This window comes from Atractosteus spatula, assembly GCF_055471065.1.
Source record: "Atractosteus spatula isolate fAtrSpa1 chromosome 16 unlocalized genomic scaffold, fAtrSpa1.hap1 SUPER_16_unloc_2, whole genome shotgun sequence".
In the NCBI taxonomy this organism is placed as follows: Eukaryota; Metazoa; Chordata; class Actinopteri; order Semionotiformes; family Lepisosteidae; genus Atractosteus; species Atractosteus spatula.
In genome coordinates, this window is record NW_028296632.1 from 707,739 (window position 1) to 725,000 (window position 17,262).

Consider the following 17,262-nt stretch of genomic DNA (forward strand, 5'->3'; position numbering starts at 1 on the left):
TTCCGCGGTATTGTGTACAGGCGTTCAAAGCTGGTGTATGCCTTAATTGCGCGTGGAGTTTTGAACGGGTTTTGGACCCTTACCGTGAAGTTCAGGACTGGTGTGGGTCTTAATTGCACCCGGAGTTCTGAAGGTCAGAACTGGTTTGGGTCTTAATTGCACCCGGAGTTCTGAGGCTCGGGATCGGTGTGGGCCTTAATTGCGCCCGGGGTTCTGGAGCTGAGTGGTGCATTAAATGCACGTATAATCCAGGATTGGTGTGGGCTTTAATTACGCCCGGGGTCCTGAGATTAGCTACGCCTTGATCGTGCACAGATTGGAGTGGCGTGGTTTCTGGCGTGGCGTGGGTTTTTTTGTTTTAAAGGAAACAGGAGTAGAAGAGATATATGCATGTATGTTTTTGGTGTTTTCCTTGTTTGTGAAATACATATACACACGCACGACACTAACATAAACACACCTCATAATAAAAGAGCAAAGCATTAAGTAGCAGGATTTAAAGGACGTTGAGACCCGAGAATCGCACTGATTGAGCTCAGTGCGTAAGTCCACCCCGGGGCAAAAGCAGCGATGCTGGCGTTCTGGGGATGGTGAATTACTGATCAAGAAAGGGGGTTTTCGAGGTCTCGTTTCTTACCTGTGAACAGTGCGGTGTAAATCCTCTCTAAAGTCTCTGAGAGGTATTTAGATCCGGAGGTAACAGACGCCCTTGGCTGAATGAGTGCAGGAATGCACAGGTTTTTCAAGTGAAAGCATCCCCCTACTGAATGAGCTGTTACCTCACACACGACAAAAGTAAATCTTAAAGAGACCGAACATGTGCGCTAACTGATGGTTTGAGAAAGTGGTGGAAGGGTCCGTTTAAATATCGGAAAAGTGTAAGTTGACGGAAAAGAAGGAGAAAAATATGGAAAAAGCTATGTTTGTCAGAGGGAATTTGGGGCGAAGACGCCTGTAAAGAAAGCATATGAGTATTGATTGGCAAAAGCACAAGCATGTAGCTCCCACCCTGGTGCACGGCCGGCACCAGTAGTGGCAGATACATGACGAAAAAGAAAGAAATTGGGATGTGACTTAAAAGTGTGTTTACGGGGAAAATAAAAACCCGGAAGAAAATATACTTTACTCGCTACGAAAGAGTATAGAAAAAAAAAGCTAAAAGAGGCAGTACAGGAGAATGAGAAACTAAAGAAGGAATTAACTTCTGGTCACGCTGCACTGGTTAATGTGCTGCAGCCAGCGACTAAGTTATATCCTGCTCTCCCACAGGGGAACAAACAGGCAGGAAACGAAAATAATTGGGATCAATTCCCTCAGTGGCCATATGGAGAAGGGGGGTCTGATTGGGATAACACTTGGTATGAGTGTGATAAAGACGGATCAGGGTCTCCCCTGTTAGAGGGAGGGCGCCCGCAGATCTGTACTCTCACTCGAAGTGGGAAAGGACTTGATGTAGCAGGGGCTGGCGCCGTTGATGACAGCGCCACTCTAACACTGTCTCGCACCCCGTCGAGGGGGTCTGCAATCGCACCTACCTTCCCTGATTTCCCCCATACGATCAAATCCAAAACCGTAAGATATTGACCGGTGGGCTAAAGTACCGCACCCGAAATTAGAAATGCAGCGAACCTGGAGTGCGCTTCAGGAATTAAAAGGATTCATGTAGAAGTAAAACAAGAATACAGCACATTGTATTACGAAGAGAAAAATATATTCTCGATGTGTATGTGTGTTTTATGAATTTGTGTGCCGGCATGTATGTGTGTAACTGTGAGTTTTGGTATACTAAATGACGGTGTGAGTGTGTTTAGCCAGCGGGACTGGCTAGAGACGTAACTAAAGAGACTTGACGAAAATCAACTTAAGGAGATTGGAAAATATAAGAGCGTCTGAAACGTATAAGTACAGTACAGGTGGACGTAAAAGTAGTTAAACAGTTTTTGTATTATTATAAATTATTATAAATTGTAATTTATACAATTAGTTGCAATAGTGGAAACAATTTGGTTTTATTCGAATGTCTCGAAACCAGACATGCTGAAACGCTGTAGGTTTAGAATCGAGACTGGGGAGAATAACGTCTTGTGAGAAAATCTGTTTACCTAACGATTAGATCCTGTAAATCCCTTGTAGCCTCCCTAAGTCTGTCCCAGTCCAGTGGATAAAAATGTACTGTTAATGGAGTGTTGGTTTCTCTGTTAGGGGATACTGGAGCACTACTGTCCTGCTTGTTTCACTCCTCTGTTCAACAGTGTACTATAGAGCAATGTATAGGGGAAGATGGCAGGAGGCCACAGGAGTATTGGAACAGCAAGTTTTACTTGCCGAGTACCAGATTTTAATGGGTGGTTTTATTCCAGATCTATTGGGTTGGAATATTATGCATTACAAAGAATGACTATGCAGAACAGGGTATCACGTAGCTTCAACTGGCTGTGATCACTCAGTATGTTGATGGTATTCTGAGTGCTTCCCCTGATGAGGAAACCCACAAGTCTGAGTTGCTTCAGCTTTAGAGTGTCTAATAGAAGCAGTTATGATAAGGCCCTTTTGTGTCTAGCATTGTGAAATTGTAACAGGGCCTGGGTGCAATGTTTTTTACAGGGTGAGCACAACTCTTAACAGATCTGCTTAAGGGGGGAGTGCAGTACAAGGACAAGATTGCCTTGGTTCCCGCAGCAAAAGCCGCCTTTAATAATTTGAAACAAGTTCTCTTACAGGTGCTGAGACTGGGGTTTCCTCAGATGGATCAACCATTCCTTTGTATTATTGCAAGTTGCTGACAGAGGCCACCCAAGGATCCCGCGAGCAGGTCCTGGAGGCGTGGGGACCACCACCTGAAGGAGGGCACAACCTCATCCCAGGAGAGTGGGTGTGGATCAGGAAATTTCCTTCACAGGTTCTCCAGCCCAGGTGGGACGGACCCTACCAGATCCTGTTGACAACCGAGTCTGCGGTTCGAGTGGAAGGAAAAGATCGCTGGATCCACGCGCCACACTGCCGACGAGCCTCATCCCCATTTACAGACTCAGAAAGAAATCATTTCTGTTTATAAGAATAATTGTTGCTGTAGGACTATGTTCCGCAGGAATTAATGATCATCTCTCCCACAAAGGAGAACATGGAATTAATTCCTTTTTAGGCCTCTCCTATCTGACAGCTAAGAAAACCAACCAAAGTGCCTGCTGGGTGTGTGCCACATTACCCAAATATGTACAGGGAGGACTTCCTATGGGAGCCATTCCTTGGCGTCTCGAGGAAGTCATAGGCATGATCATTTGGAGGGATAATTTAGGAGATTTTAATATGACAAACTATGGGGGGTTGCCATAACACGACTTTAACCTGCACAACATTACAATATCTACAGGAGCGAGGCTTAGAGCCCACGAGTTTCACAGGCTCTTACGCTCCTAAATATAACAGAAGCCATACACCACCATACCTGACTCTCAATAAGGAACGTGAGGGAAACATATGTTTTCAGCACACTAATTGGTCTGCACTTGGTTGGATGGAGTCGTTGCAACCTTACCATCGCTGCAAATATATCCACCTCTACCTTCCAAATTCCAGGATGGGATCGGCACACCCCACAATTCAGTATAAGCTTCTTGTTTTCAGAGGCATGGGGAGCGCCAAACGGAACATCTTTCATTTGTGGAAAACGAGCCTACCCATGGTTGCCAGCCCAGTGGTCTGGCTCATGTTATTTAGGATATGTGGTTCCTCATATCCGTGTTCAAATCCACAGCCCCTTCGGACCTAACCACAGACCACAAAGAAAATTGGCTGATTGGGAATATTATTTAGGTATAATATTTCCACAAGCCGGCATGAACTTTCTGAGTCGAGAGTTAATTCAAATGGCCTCGACTTTAGAAGAATTAGCAAATTCTACCTCATCTAGTCTGAAGGCTGTTAATGATGAGATGGTAGCCCTCAGAACAGTGGCCATGCAGAACCGACTAGCTTTAGATTATGTACTGGCGGCCCAAGGAGGAACTTGTGCAGTAATTGACACTGAATGCTGCACATATATTCCTGATAATTCTGAGCACGTCTCAGATCTGGCCCAACACATTTACAATGAGGGACAGAAATATCAGGACTATTATACTGAAAATTGGGGAATTGGGTCTTGGGTAAAGTCTGTGTTTGGGGCCTGGGGTGGAACCTTTTTATAGTGTGTATCTGTAGGAGTAGTATTGTTTATATGTATAATTGTAATCATCACATTCACAAAAACATGTATCACATCTTGCTATAACCGTGGAACGTACAATGACATGGCAATACATACCTGTTCGCCAAGAAAGGAAAGATCTGCCCTGACATTGTATGTATAAAAATAGGCTACACTGACGTATGCCATATTTTATAAGGGGGGAATGAAGAAAGATGTGAAGACGGGGGTTTGAATTTAATCCTTTCTGTAGGGAGTTTAGACTTCTAAGTCACAAGCTGGGGTTTATGGCAGGAAAGGGGGTTAACTGATAAGGATTGCAGATGCAAGCTAGGAACCCCCCTGGGTGTAATGTTAAACTGACCATTTGCCCAGAACATCGTAAACTGGCCAAATACCATGAACCCCCCTCTTTACCATCAGACCGAGTGACGTCAGAAACGGAGAAGAAAACACTATATAACCCAAAAGTTTGTAACAGTACGTTGAACAATACTTCGGTTTTGTTGTTTCTTGCGGGAAACAAGACTTCGGCTTTATTGTTCCTTGCATGCAATAAACTCATCTGTTTTACTTCATCTCAGGATCAAGAACCTTATTTCTTCTGTTACAACACAGCACTGGGGTCCTAGGTTCAATTCCTGCCATCCTGTGTGTGAGGGGTTTACATGTTCTCTCTGGGTTAGATGGTTTTTCTCCATATGTGTGATATGACTCCCTCTCGCACTCCAAAACATACTGGTAAGTTAATTGGTTTATGGGAAAACTGGCCCTGGCGTGTGTGTGTTTGTGTCTGTCTGTCCTGTGATGGACTGGCGCTATGTCCAGGGTGTATTCTGCCTTGTGTCCTTTGCTTACTGGGATAGGCTCCAAATCCTCTGTACTGGATAAAGAGATTAGAAATGGATGGAAGTAAACGCACTGTGTGGATGGAACTATACACAGTGTTAGAAACCCACGATGAAATGGCAGCATCTCACTGAGAATAAAATATTTTATAGTGCTGGCTTAAGGAAACCTTTCCACCTTTCCACCTCTCTTGCACATCAGTATCCATACCTAGTTATTTAAACAAATTGCCTCTAATTATAAACATCTTAATATGCTGGCTCTGTGGATCCGCATCAGCTATGTTTGCCCATTCCTTCAATTCATGTGCATCCAACACACAGTTCAATGCCAGCACCTACACATAATCTAAAATACAATCCTTATTTCAGTATCTATGTAAACATATAGTCTGTTAACTTCATCATCTTCATCAAAAGTATGCCTAACCCCATTAGGAAGTGTTCTTGTTATAAGTGTATTCCTCAGCTTTCCCCAAATTATCTTCTTCTTGCCAACATCTCTAGTCTTTTATCCTGCAATAACTCAGCCAACACTTAAATCTCCAAAAGCTGCTTGTGTTAATTTCTTTAAATCACAAATATCATGTGTAAATACTGGCCATGTAATACTCTGCATTGTGGAATAATAGTTTATTTTAAAGGGAACTAGAGAAATCAAGAAAGGCTTTTTTCTAGAATTAATAAATGCACATCCTGTTCACTGGGGAAATTAAGTCCACACCGAGCAATCTTCAATATGTTCAGAATATGACGGCAAGAATCCTATCAGGGATGCATTACACCTGTTTTCAAGTCCTTGCACTGGTTACCTATCAGATTTCGAGTCAACTTCAAAATCCTTATCCTCCTTATATACTGTCCTACAACTGTTATTATTGATCACCGAATTATTGTACTTGACATGACTTCATTCAGCCTTTCCTGAACGTCTATGACAGGCAGAGAGAGTGCTGTTTCTGGTGCGATCTTTTGCAGCTGACATTTCACTGTTTTAAACGAACAAGAAATTAGATTGCTCATAAATCAGTTATTCTATATAAACACAGCGTAATTGCCCTCCGAAAATCCTCTTTTTCTTGTTCGTTTTAGAGACCTCGATCGAAACTGATTTTAGATGTCAGAAAGGATTTATTTTCTCTGTATTTCCTACATTGCTTTGTCGAGATTTTAACTTTATATCTAACTTTATATCTAGGCTCAGATTTCAACTATAAATCGTACAGTAATTAATAGCAGTAAATACTGATGTTTTGCGCCCTCTTACCACAAAAATATATGTTTTGTAGCTAGGATTAACTTTATTTCGTACGCGTAGCTACTCCGATTCAGACACCGAACAGTTAAAGATGGCGGCAAATCAGACACCCAGAGGGGGGAGGGGGGGGGCGTCTTCTCGCCTCCATAACTAAAATGCCAAATAGGAGTGGCTTAAGCGACATACACAGTCGTGTAACTGACAGATTGAGGTAGCCTATCGTGTAAATTTCGCTTTGTTGCTGATAGGTTAAGCTTTCGAAACTCTGCCCCAAAGTCATGTGACTGATTTTTCGCCCTGTTTCGTTGGTTAAACGCAATGATCACAAGCACCACCATGGTAACTGGGATGTGTAGTTTTTAATTCCGTTTGAATTATAACTGTACGTACTGTCTTCATATTTGGCCAGGGCTTTAAAGAGAAGGCGCGCCAAAAAATTTCGGTGCCGTCGTCTCCGCTTTAAAGGTACCCCCGTGCTGGAAGAATTTGACCTCGGAACGTTTGCCCAGCGTAGTTATAGTGGACATAAAAACAAGAGTTCGCTGGCATTATATCCTAGAAGACACAGACCGGCACCAGACCGGTAAATGCTTGATGAACTAGGGATTGGACAGTTTCCAAGTGCTTGTACAATCGATGGAAATGTTCAAATAAATGTGCAAAAGAAATAAAATAATCATTTATTTCTTTATCATATTGGCTAGCTAATGTCCTCTCTTTGCTAGTTAGTGGCTGTGTTTCTGCGTTGGGTAGCAACGGGTGACTGTTCTCAGGCGGAAGATGTAAACAGCTTAATTTTCATGTTAAATAATTTTTAAAAATTAAAATTCATTCTATACAGCAATCACATATTTGGGTACTGTTTCATAAAACTTTCATGCTTAAAATGTTTAGGGAGAAATGGAAGACTGGTGTGTATTTTTTCTTTAAACTATCAAGACCAGCCATACACAGTACAGTTTATGTACATACAGTAATGTTTATGTTCCTAAATTAATATCGTTTATGACCTTCAGATGCGTTATGCTCCTCTTCTTTTTATGCTCAGCTACTAAAATTTCCCTTTAGTGGTAAAATTCCATATAAATATTCAAAACTAAGCGGATTGAAATGTTCACAGTAAAGACATTAGTAAAGGTGCACAGTAAAGGCACCACGAGTGCCCCTGTCGGTCATTTTGACCAGCCAATCACTTACCGCGGTGCCCTACGGTGCCCTGCGGGTTTGTTACTGTACTACGGGTTTTTACCGCTCATTTTGAATGGCTGCATCTGTAGGTTGTCTCTCGCAGTGTTCAGGAATTGCATTCCGAAACTGAGTCAGATCAAAAGTTGTAAGAAAAGCACCTATGGTGTCGGTTCTAACAGCTTTATTGATTCGATGTTAAAGGCCGGAAATGGGGCACAAGACACGCGACCGCAAAAAGCGTCGCCATCTGCTTCCAGCTGCAAAATGCCGTTTGCGGACGCTGAAGCATTTGAACTTGAACTTTATTGCCATATGTAACCGGTACTGGTACAATGGAATTCTTACTTACAGAAGGTCTCTCGATTGTAAAACAAGTGTAAAAAACAAGACAAAGTGCAAACAGTGCATCAAGACAATGTACAAACAAACAATAGACAATGTGCAAGTAAACATGTAGACATTTCTTTCCAAGGCAGCGGGTACAAGCGATCTCGCGTTTTAAAACCACCAGGAAAAGCAGAAAGGCACTTTTCCTTGCTTGCGCCAGCACACAACGATGTGAGGAGGACACCGTAGTCGGCAGGATTCGAACCTGCGCGGGGAAACCCCAATGGATTTCTAGTCCATCGCCTTAACCACTCGGCCACAACTACAGCGAGCACCACCGTTGCTGCGTTCTTGCTACAATCTCACATGGATCGCGAGGCGCCGGCGGAAACATTTTTCAAAGTCAGTCTCCATTAAAAAAAAAACCTTTCCAAAATACAAGCCATGCAGACAGACACGCCTCAGAGGACTTAAGGGTGGCTTCATGTGGGAATGATAAAGCCTCCCCGTCCGGACAGGAAAATGGCACTTTGTTAGACACAAAGAAACAATCAACAACAGACAAATGTCCACAAGCATTTAAGAAGCCGCACCATGTTCTTGCTACAATCACACACGGATCGCGAGACGCCGGCGGAAATCTTTTTCAAAGTCGTTCTCTGTTAAAAAAAAAAAAACCTTTCCAAAATACAAACCTTGCAGACAGACACGCCTCAGAGGACTTAAGGGTTGCTTCATGTGGGAATGATAAAGTCTCCCCGTCCGGACAGGAAAATGGCACTTTGTTAGACACAAAAAAACAATCAACAACAGACAAATGTCTACAAGCATTTTAGAAGCCGCACTTGAAATAGCTCTTATATTCGTGTTAGACGCAGGAATCGCCTTTTTATTGACGTTCTTACGAACACCATGGAAAGCAAAATAAAGCAAAGCAGAGCAGAACAAAACGAACAAAATAAAACCCTCACGTCCTGCACTTGAATATAATGCCGTTACGTGCCGAAGCGGTATTGGACGTCATCCTAGCACTGCAACCCGGGGCGTACGGTATATGGGAACGAGCACACGTCACGAATCGTCTCTAATCACTCCCTGCACTGTAAGGCGCCTTGAAGCGTGCACCCTCAACATTCATCTTTGCGCATCTGTGAAAGGTAAACTCTTGAGCAAACTCTGAACCAGACGCTCAAACTCCAGCTAGGATTAGGGGTAGCATTCCCACGCTACTTGAACACTTTGTTTACGCTCAGTGCTGGATTTTGGGAACTTTAGGACGAGTGGGACTTTTCTCCTATCTGTCAATTCGTTTTGTTTTGGAGACTCTTGGCTGTCAGTGTTGTATAGTGCAGCGTGAAGAAAACGTTTTCGAAAACTGTGCCGGCTCAAAAGTTGTAAGAAATCCTCTCCAGCTCTTTTAAGTCTCTTCAGTTTTGTCATTTAAAGTGAAACTAGATGTATAACTGGAGCCTCACTTATGCAAATGGTGAGGCTCCAGTTCGACATCTAGTTTCACTTTATATGACAGAAGTACGTCAGACTGCGCCGGACTGGGGGATCACTTCCGGTTATTTTTACCATCTTAAATATTTGAAATCCTCCCCTATGCAATTGTGACACTTCATCTTGGCTCCACCTAGGACACTCTTCAATCTTCCATCACTTCTCTCTTCTCCCGCAACACTCTCGTCTGTCGGCAGTATGTGGCGTCTTTGCATTACCACCAATCTCACCACAGCAAGAAAGCAACGTGTTTTGGCAAGAGAGGAGGAGACTGAGAGGTATGTCTTAACACCGATACTACAGTGCTTAAGTACTGCTCACGTACATGTTTCTTGGTTCATATTATGCATTTCATACGGTCAAATTACTTTTGAGCAACTAATAAGAAGCGCGAAACGGTATGCGTTTTAGTTTCGTTTTGTGCTATGACCCGTAGATTGATTAGAGATATCAAGTACATACAAGTCATTTTTTAAATGTTGTAGTTCGTCTTGAAAAAATGTTACGAGTACATCATCTATCAACAATTACACAGGTTCTGTTTCCATATTGCGGATTTTGGTTACGTAATATTATTTTCTAGATTTCACGTTGTGAATATATGATTTGGGCAAACAGAGCCGCAAAGAAGTACATTATGGGTTGTTGTTGTTTTTTTTGCAGTTTTATCTAGAACAAGCGATGCTTAAACCTTTGTCTGATTCTTGTGAAACTATCCACACGACAGTTACAGTACCTAGGAGTTGACTTCAGTGATGTCACTGATGGGATGTTTCTAAAAATCCATCCTCTGCAAAACGTCTTCTCTAGTTGTCCTGCATATGTATTCGCTAATGAAGCTGTGTGTTCTGAGCCTGGATCTCTACATTTCTGTATGAACCAGCTTAGAGGGCTAAAGACAGCTTGTGTTTAAATTGAGTGTAAGGCAATTTATGCTTCTAAAGTCATGGTCAGCATTTATTATTGTACTGTGCTGTAAACTTGTTCTGTGCCTAGTCACATTATTTTATAGCGTTTTTATAGTGTTATCAAATCCGGTGGCGCTGTGTGTTAGTTTCCTGACTCCCATGTCACATGGTCTGTGATTGAAACCTGTGAAACCGGTTTAATTCGTCACAGCCAGCACTCCGGCAGAGAGGGGGTTGTGCTCGTAAAGTAGAAGCAGGCGAGATTTCCAGCGAAAGACACCTCCCCCCCACCCTCATACGATTCGCATTGTAATTACACATTGTAATTGTATTACACATTGTACACATGCTTAAAAGAGAAGAGAGAAAACGCAAGCCTTCTTCAGGTGTGAGGGTCTTCTGCTCAGAATGAAACGCTAAAATGTAATGTAGGCTCTGAATGGGTTCAATTATGATTTGGGCTTGATTAAGGTCGCTGCCTTTCATCTAAAACCCTACTTGAATCCTTCTAAACTAAAAATTAGTGTTAGTGAGTTCTAAATAAAGAGGTATCCAGGTAACAGTGAAATGGGCGGACAGTCTGGGGAGATCGCCCGTTTTCCATGTAAATAGTTCCCTGGTTCCGCACCCCTTGGTGTTTCTCTCGCTCTCTCTCGGGTCACCTGATCATTAGCTCGAAAGATTTCAGTGCTTTGTGTATATTCTAATGGTAGTGGGGGCAGGGTGTGTGGGAACAGGTTTGGTTGAAATTGCATTGGAGATCTATGTTCTTCACACCTGAAACATTTTCTCTGAAAGCATTTTCTTCGCAGTTTAACCGATCTTGTTACAGCATGTTACAGTTTACTATTATTAACCATATTAATTTTAAGTGCTTAATGCCATTTTTTGACCAGGCACGAATATTCTTAAGTCCATATCTTCGCAAGGGAATCAGTGCGAATTGCAATACTAATTAAATTAAAACTACTAACTACTAACTAATACTAATTAAAACAAACCAGAAACGTGTTGTTCTGTGTAATGACATTACAAGTGGAAAGATTGCAGATTTTAATCGTCTTTAATTTTGTTACGTTATACATTTTAGAAACGTTTCATCCATACAAAGACCACAAAACTATTTTCGATTGTATTTCTGAATAGTATGTTACACTTAGTTCACTGTTTTAAATACATCTAATTAAGAAAGTTAGGTGTTAGCATAAACTATTAGCAATCAATAATATTAAATTTAGCACTGTAATAAGCTGTTGCACTTTCCCCCGCATCTTGTAAAAATATAATTTCATTGTTCAAATATACATTAAGTCTGACTATCATATAATAAGTTAAATACAAAACTAAAGAAAAAATAGGGTTAAATATAATTCAAAATATTTTGCTAACAATGTTAACTGTTTATGAATAATAAAATGTATTAACTAAGGAGTAGGATGGCACAGTTGTTAGTATGTTTTTTGTTTTGTTTCTTTTTCATAAATACAACAGTAGTACCTGATGTCTCAGTGGCTTTCAAAATTAAATCATGCATGCAAACCTGTGAACTAGAAAGATAACTAAGATATCCATTCCTTTATAATGGTGGCGAAGTGGTTAGCATTGCTATCTTGCAGCACTGGGGTCCTAGGTTCAATTCCTGCCATCCTGTGTGTGTGGGGTTTTTACATGTTCTCTCTGGGTTACATGGTTTTTCTCCATATGTGTGATATGACTCCCTCTCGCACTCCAAAACATACTGGTAAGTTAATTGGTTTATGGGAAAACTGGCCCTGGTGTGTGTGTGTTTGTGTCTGTCTGTCCTGTGATGGACTGGCGCTATGTCCAGGGTGTATTCTGCCTTGTGTCCGTTGCTTACTGGGATAGGCTCCAAATCCTCTGTACTGGATAAAGAGATTAGAAATGGATGGAAGTAAAGGCACTGTGTGGATGGAACTATACACAGTACCTTTTGATACCATCCTTACACAAAGCAGAAGGGAGATCTTAGTGCCTAAGCATAAAAAGAATAGGAGCATACTGCAACGCGTGTGAAGTCCATAAACGATATTAATTTTGGAACTTAAACATACAGTATATGGCTGGTCTCGGTACTTTAAAGAAAACATACACACCAGTATTCCATTTCTCCCTAAACATTTTAAGCATCGAAGTCTTTAACTAACGCGATACCGGAGTCAACAAGCATACTTTTAGAATTTGATTAAAAGGGAATATAATATGGAATCGCATATCTCAAGAAATTAATAACGATATAATTATGTTCATGTTGCAAAAGAACTGCAACGGACATAAAAACTCCCTTGCCTTTAACAGAGCGTTCCATAATTTCTAACTACGAAAATGCCAGGTGAAAGGATTTGTAAACATATTTTGTTAAAGCGAGTCAGTTTTTTCCGCAACACATAAAAGACATTTTTCCAAGAAAGTTTAGCCTTTGTCACTAATGAAACCACTAAATAAAGACATAAATCTAGAAATCTTAAGATTTGTTTTATTTAATGTTGGTAGCAGGATGAACTGTCAGAGTGTATATTTTGTCGCAGAGTTGCTGCAAGATGTTAACAGTGAAAAAGGTATTTAGAAATGAGTTATTTCAAGATGAAAATTTTCAGAATAATTGCAAATCTAGCAGGATAGAGAAAGCACAGAAAACTGGCAGTTAGATTGATCAGACTAGTATGAAAAGTCATTTAGCAAAGGGAATGAGAAGAGTGACAAACTAGTATACTTTAGATCTTTTTAAATCTGATCATGTTTCCCTATAACAATAATAAAAAACTTTATTTGATATATCACCATTAAAGGTGGCATCTCAAAGCAATACAGTAGATGTAAAAACAGATAAAAGGACCACAGATTACAAAGTAAATGCATATAAGAAAGACAAGCAGTTAGAGGTGCTACCAAAATTCGAAAATGAAGCAGATACAGACACTAAGTCTTCTGAAAAGAAAGGTTCTGAGGTTAGATTTAAACTGGCCCTGGTGTGTGTGTGTTTGTGTCTGTCTGTCCTGTGATGGACTGGCGCTATGTCCAGGGTGTATTCTGCCTTGTGTCCGTCGCTTACTGGGATAGGCTCCAAATCCTCTGTACTGGATAAAGAGATTAGAAATGGATGGAAGTAAAGGCACTGTGTGGATGGAACTATACACAGTGTTAGAAACCCACTATGAAATGGCAGCATCTCACTGAGAATAAAACATTTTATAGGGCGGGCTTAAGGAAACAGCCTTTCCACCTCTCTTGCACATCAGTATCCATACCTAGTTATTTAAACAAATTGCCTCTAATTATAAACATCTTAATATGCTGGCTCTGTGGATCCGCATCAGCTATGTTTGCCCATTCCTTCAATTCATGTGCATCCAACACACAGTTCAAAGCTAGCAACTACACAAAATCTAAAATATGAGCTCTACTTGCCACTTACAATACCAACAGTACCAGCTAACTTTAGTAGTGACATTTTCATGGATCTTTTTAACAATAAAATTTACAACATCAGACTTCAGACACAATTAAACAGGGCTCAAAAAAGTCTGGTACAAACATTTTCAGCATGGAATAAACCTTTACTTTAATGGTATAAACCTTAAATGGATTCATATTCTCAATAAGATTTGGTGCTCAGTAACATGACTTAGAAACTGACAGAAGACATACGTATCATGCTTATCCTTCTATTTTTCATAATTGTAAACTCCTTAAGGCAGTTACATTTTCTCTGTTCTGACCTGGAGTTACAGAGAAATTTAAATTCTAATAAGAGATTTGTAATGAGGAAAGTCATACCAATCACTCATACCAGGATTTGCAATCACAATACAAATACTTTCTTTCTGTATGTGTTTATTTTGCAGTTTGAGTCTATGGCATTCCTTTGGGGGTCTATACTCCAAGGCATGACTTTTTTATGGGAACATGACATTTTTTTAAAGTCTTTTAATGCAAGCTTCATATAAACCCTTAAATGATTCAATTTCTTTTGAAAATATTTGGGATAATACATATTCCAGAAATCACAGCCGTTGAATTATCCAGAAATTAATTTCTCTCAGGGTGTATTTAACCCCTCATGGATGGCATTGTATGAAATGAGTTTGAAGTTCCCCATTTGCCTCTATTATGAGATGCTGTGGACACTATTTTATACATTTTAGGAGTGTCCATAGGAAGGTATGTTCTAGAAAGAGTGAACTTCTGTTTTGCCATTATTTTTAATAGGGGCGTTACATGTTTACACTTGGTGCTCCTACTAGAGGAGAGGATATGATTAATCTAGGCTTATCACAGAAACTGAAACACATCTGGTTGGTGAGTCTACTGTGGGTAAAATGTTACTGGTACCGCATGTTGTAAAGCTCGGTATTTTCTCTCTTGGCCTGACTTTTTTTAATGTCTGAGTGTTAGAATCCATGTTGTTGCTGGTAAGGGAATGGTAGGTGCTGTGATTGACACAGTCAAAGCCTTGTACAGAGATACCATTGTAGCTGTTTGACAGTATTTTAGATGCCCTTAGTTAAAAGCATGGGAGGAAGTACTGCCAAGGGAAGGGGGGGGAGCAAGGATTTTTTCTTTGATTTTGTGAGGTTATTTTTTGTTATATTGTGTTTCAGAAAGCAAGAAAATAAGATTTACTGTATGATAAAAAGAGAAAGAGCTGGAGTAGATCCTCAGATCAGTTTGCTACCAGCAATCAAACAAAAAAATGGAAAGAATTGTCTCCTCCTGATTGGAACCTTTCTTACTGTCTTATTATAATTTATCAGGCTATCTTTTAATTTCCACTGAGAGAAGGAAGTCACTTGTCATGCAGCTATTTTATTCTTCATTGCACAATATGCTCTAAGTTAGCAAATGAAACATGAAATAAATCAAGAATACGATTAACATGAATGTATAAACATCCAAACTATACTTTATCACATTTAATTATTGGGTTAGCTTTTTATTGAGCCAAAATGTTATAAATGTGTGAACGTCTGTAAAATGGAAATATTTATATTTTTCTCTTTTCTGTTACCTGCCTGACAGCATTTTGTATCCCATTCAGTATATTACTGGAAAATATTAGACCCAACCTAAAGAATTCATGGGGGTAGTGGGACACAGTACTGCAAAGAGTCTCCTAAAGGGACAGAGCTATTAGTACTTATGTGTTTGAGTCTGGAGAATATAGTAAACTCTAAACATTAAGGGAATGCATGGAATCGGAAAATATAAATTGCATAGTACACAAGACTTAACTGGTTTTATTCTAGGAAAGCAGACAAGACTGAGTCATGGGACTCAGAGGATCCAAGGCTAGACTGAGTATAATAGGCTTCGGGCTTCTATTGTGACATCTACTGTAAATTACAAAAATGTTAAAAGTAAACAAAATAAAGTAACTAGAATGTGGTCTGAAATCACCCCTTTAGACACCCCTTTTACTTCACTGGAGTCAGATATGAAAGGCAATAGTCTCCCGTTCTGTCTGCTGTGTGTTGCAGCAGAGGGACTCCCTGCAGCTGAAAGGGGCAGAGTAACTTGCATGCCCTCTAGTACAGTTTACACATGCACGACTTTAAAAGCTAGCAAGACAGGTTTCGATTCACATTAGCTGGCGAGCCTTGTTAAAAAACGAATGATAATGTAACATGCCACTGTTCATGAACAAAGTTATACTGAGATTTCCTAAGATACGTGATTAAAAAATAAATAAATAAAAATTTGAATCTCCTGCGGAACACATTCCATAAGAATCAGCGGTTTTACAGTATATATCGCCTTTAAAGGTGGCTTCTCAAAACGCTTTACGGGATAAAAACAACCAGAACAGCAGCAACAACAATATTGTATGTCGTTGCATTTTGAAAACCAAGTAATAACTTAACTATACAGTACATGCAAACGTTTCGTATGTTGCTGTCGTGAATGCCTGCGTACCCATAAGTATTTTATTTGCCTTGAGTCTGTCTACAGTATCTCTGTCCCACTACCCCCCTCTCTCCCTCAATTCAATTCAATTCAAGGTGTTTTATTTGCATGACAGATGGGTACAATTCTTGTTGGGAATGTATACTTTGATATTTACACCCGGCGCGGCACCGAGGGAGCGTCTGCATTTATAACTTGGTTTTTAAAATTAGTCAAGCAATATGAAGCATCTCCTTTAACTTTTAAGTCCCTTAAATACATTGAGCACAGCTTTCTCACCATCCTTACACAAAGCAGAAACTGTCCGATGACTCACAGTACAAGTGGAAAGATTACAGATTTTAATCGTCTTTAATTTTGTCTTTAATTTTGCCTGTGGAGTGTATCTTATTAAGCTATAAATTGTATTTTGAGCGCGTTTTTTGACTTTTTTTTAATTGCATTTTCGGCGCGGACAGCACATACAAGGGTTAATGAACTGCGCCAAGAAATTTAAAATAGTATTCTTTAGGTGTGAGGGTAGGAGTGGACCGCAGCAGGCATAATCAGCAAACCAGGAAAACAAAGAACAGGACAGGTGAGATGTGTATCCAGAAAGCGAGTGATCAGAAAAAGGAAATGGAAAACGCAGAAAAAGGAAACGCTTTACAGGATAAAAACAATAACAACAGTAGTGGCTGGGCAAATGATTTTTTTTAATCGAAATACAAATTGAGATACTGTACTGTATAATGATGTGCATGAACAAAGGTATACTGCAATTTTCCTTAGATACGCGATTAATGCTTCGTAGGAGGAGGCGGTCTTTTCCTCTTGTCTAACAGTCTGTCCACAAACAAAACATTCCTGTTAGACAAGAGGAATTGAAAAAAAACAATTTTGTCAATGAAAACTGGTGTGTGTGTCTCTCCCTGCTGGATGTCCCTCTCACAAACTGCTGAATGAATAAAATAATTTTATTGAAAACGCGTTTGCGATTGTCTGGTATTTAATTTGGTCCCTTTTAACTGTTTTTCGATCTACTGTATTGCTTTGAGATGCCACTTTTAAAGGCGATATGTAAAATAAAGTTTTTTATTATTGTTATAGAGAAACATGATCAGATTTTCCCTGGTTCAGAAA

General features: G+C 40.2%; 1 non-coding gene across 1 annotated transcript; it reads right to left on the minus strand.

The window, feature by feature from the left end:
* Positions 1 to 8,051: 8,051 nt before the first annotated feature.
* On the minus strand, positions 8,052 to 8,133 carry trnas-aga (transfer RNA serine (anticodon AGA)). The gene has a single exon. It is a non-coding gene; the product is annotated as a tRNA-Ser (tRNA).
* Positions 8,134 to 17,262: the final 9,129 nt, after the last annotated feature.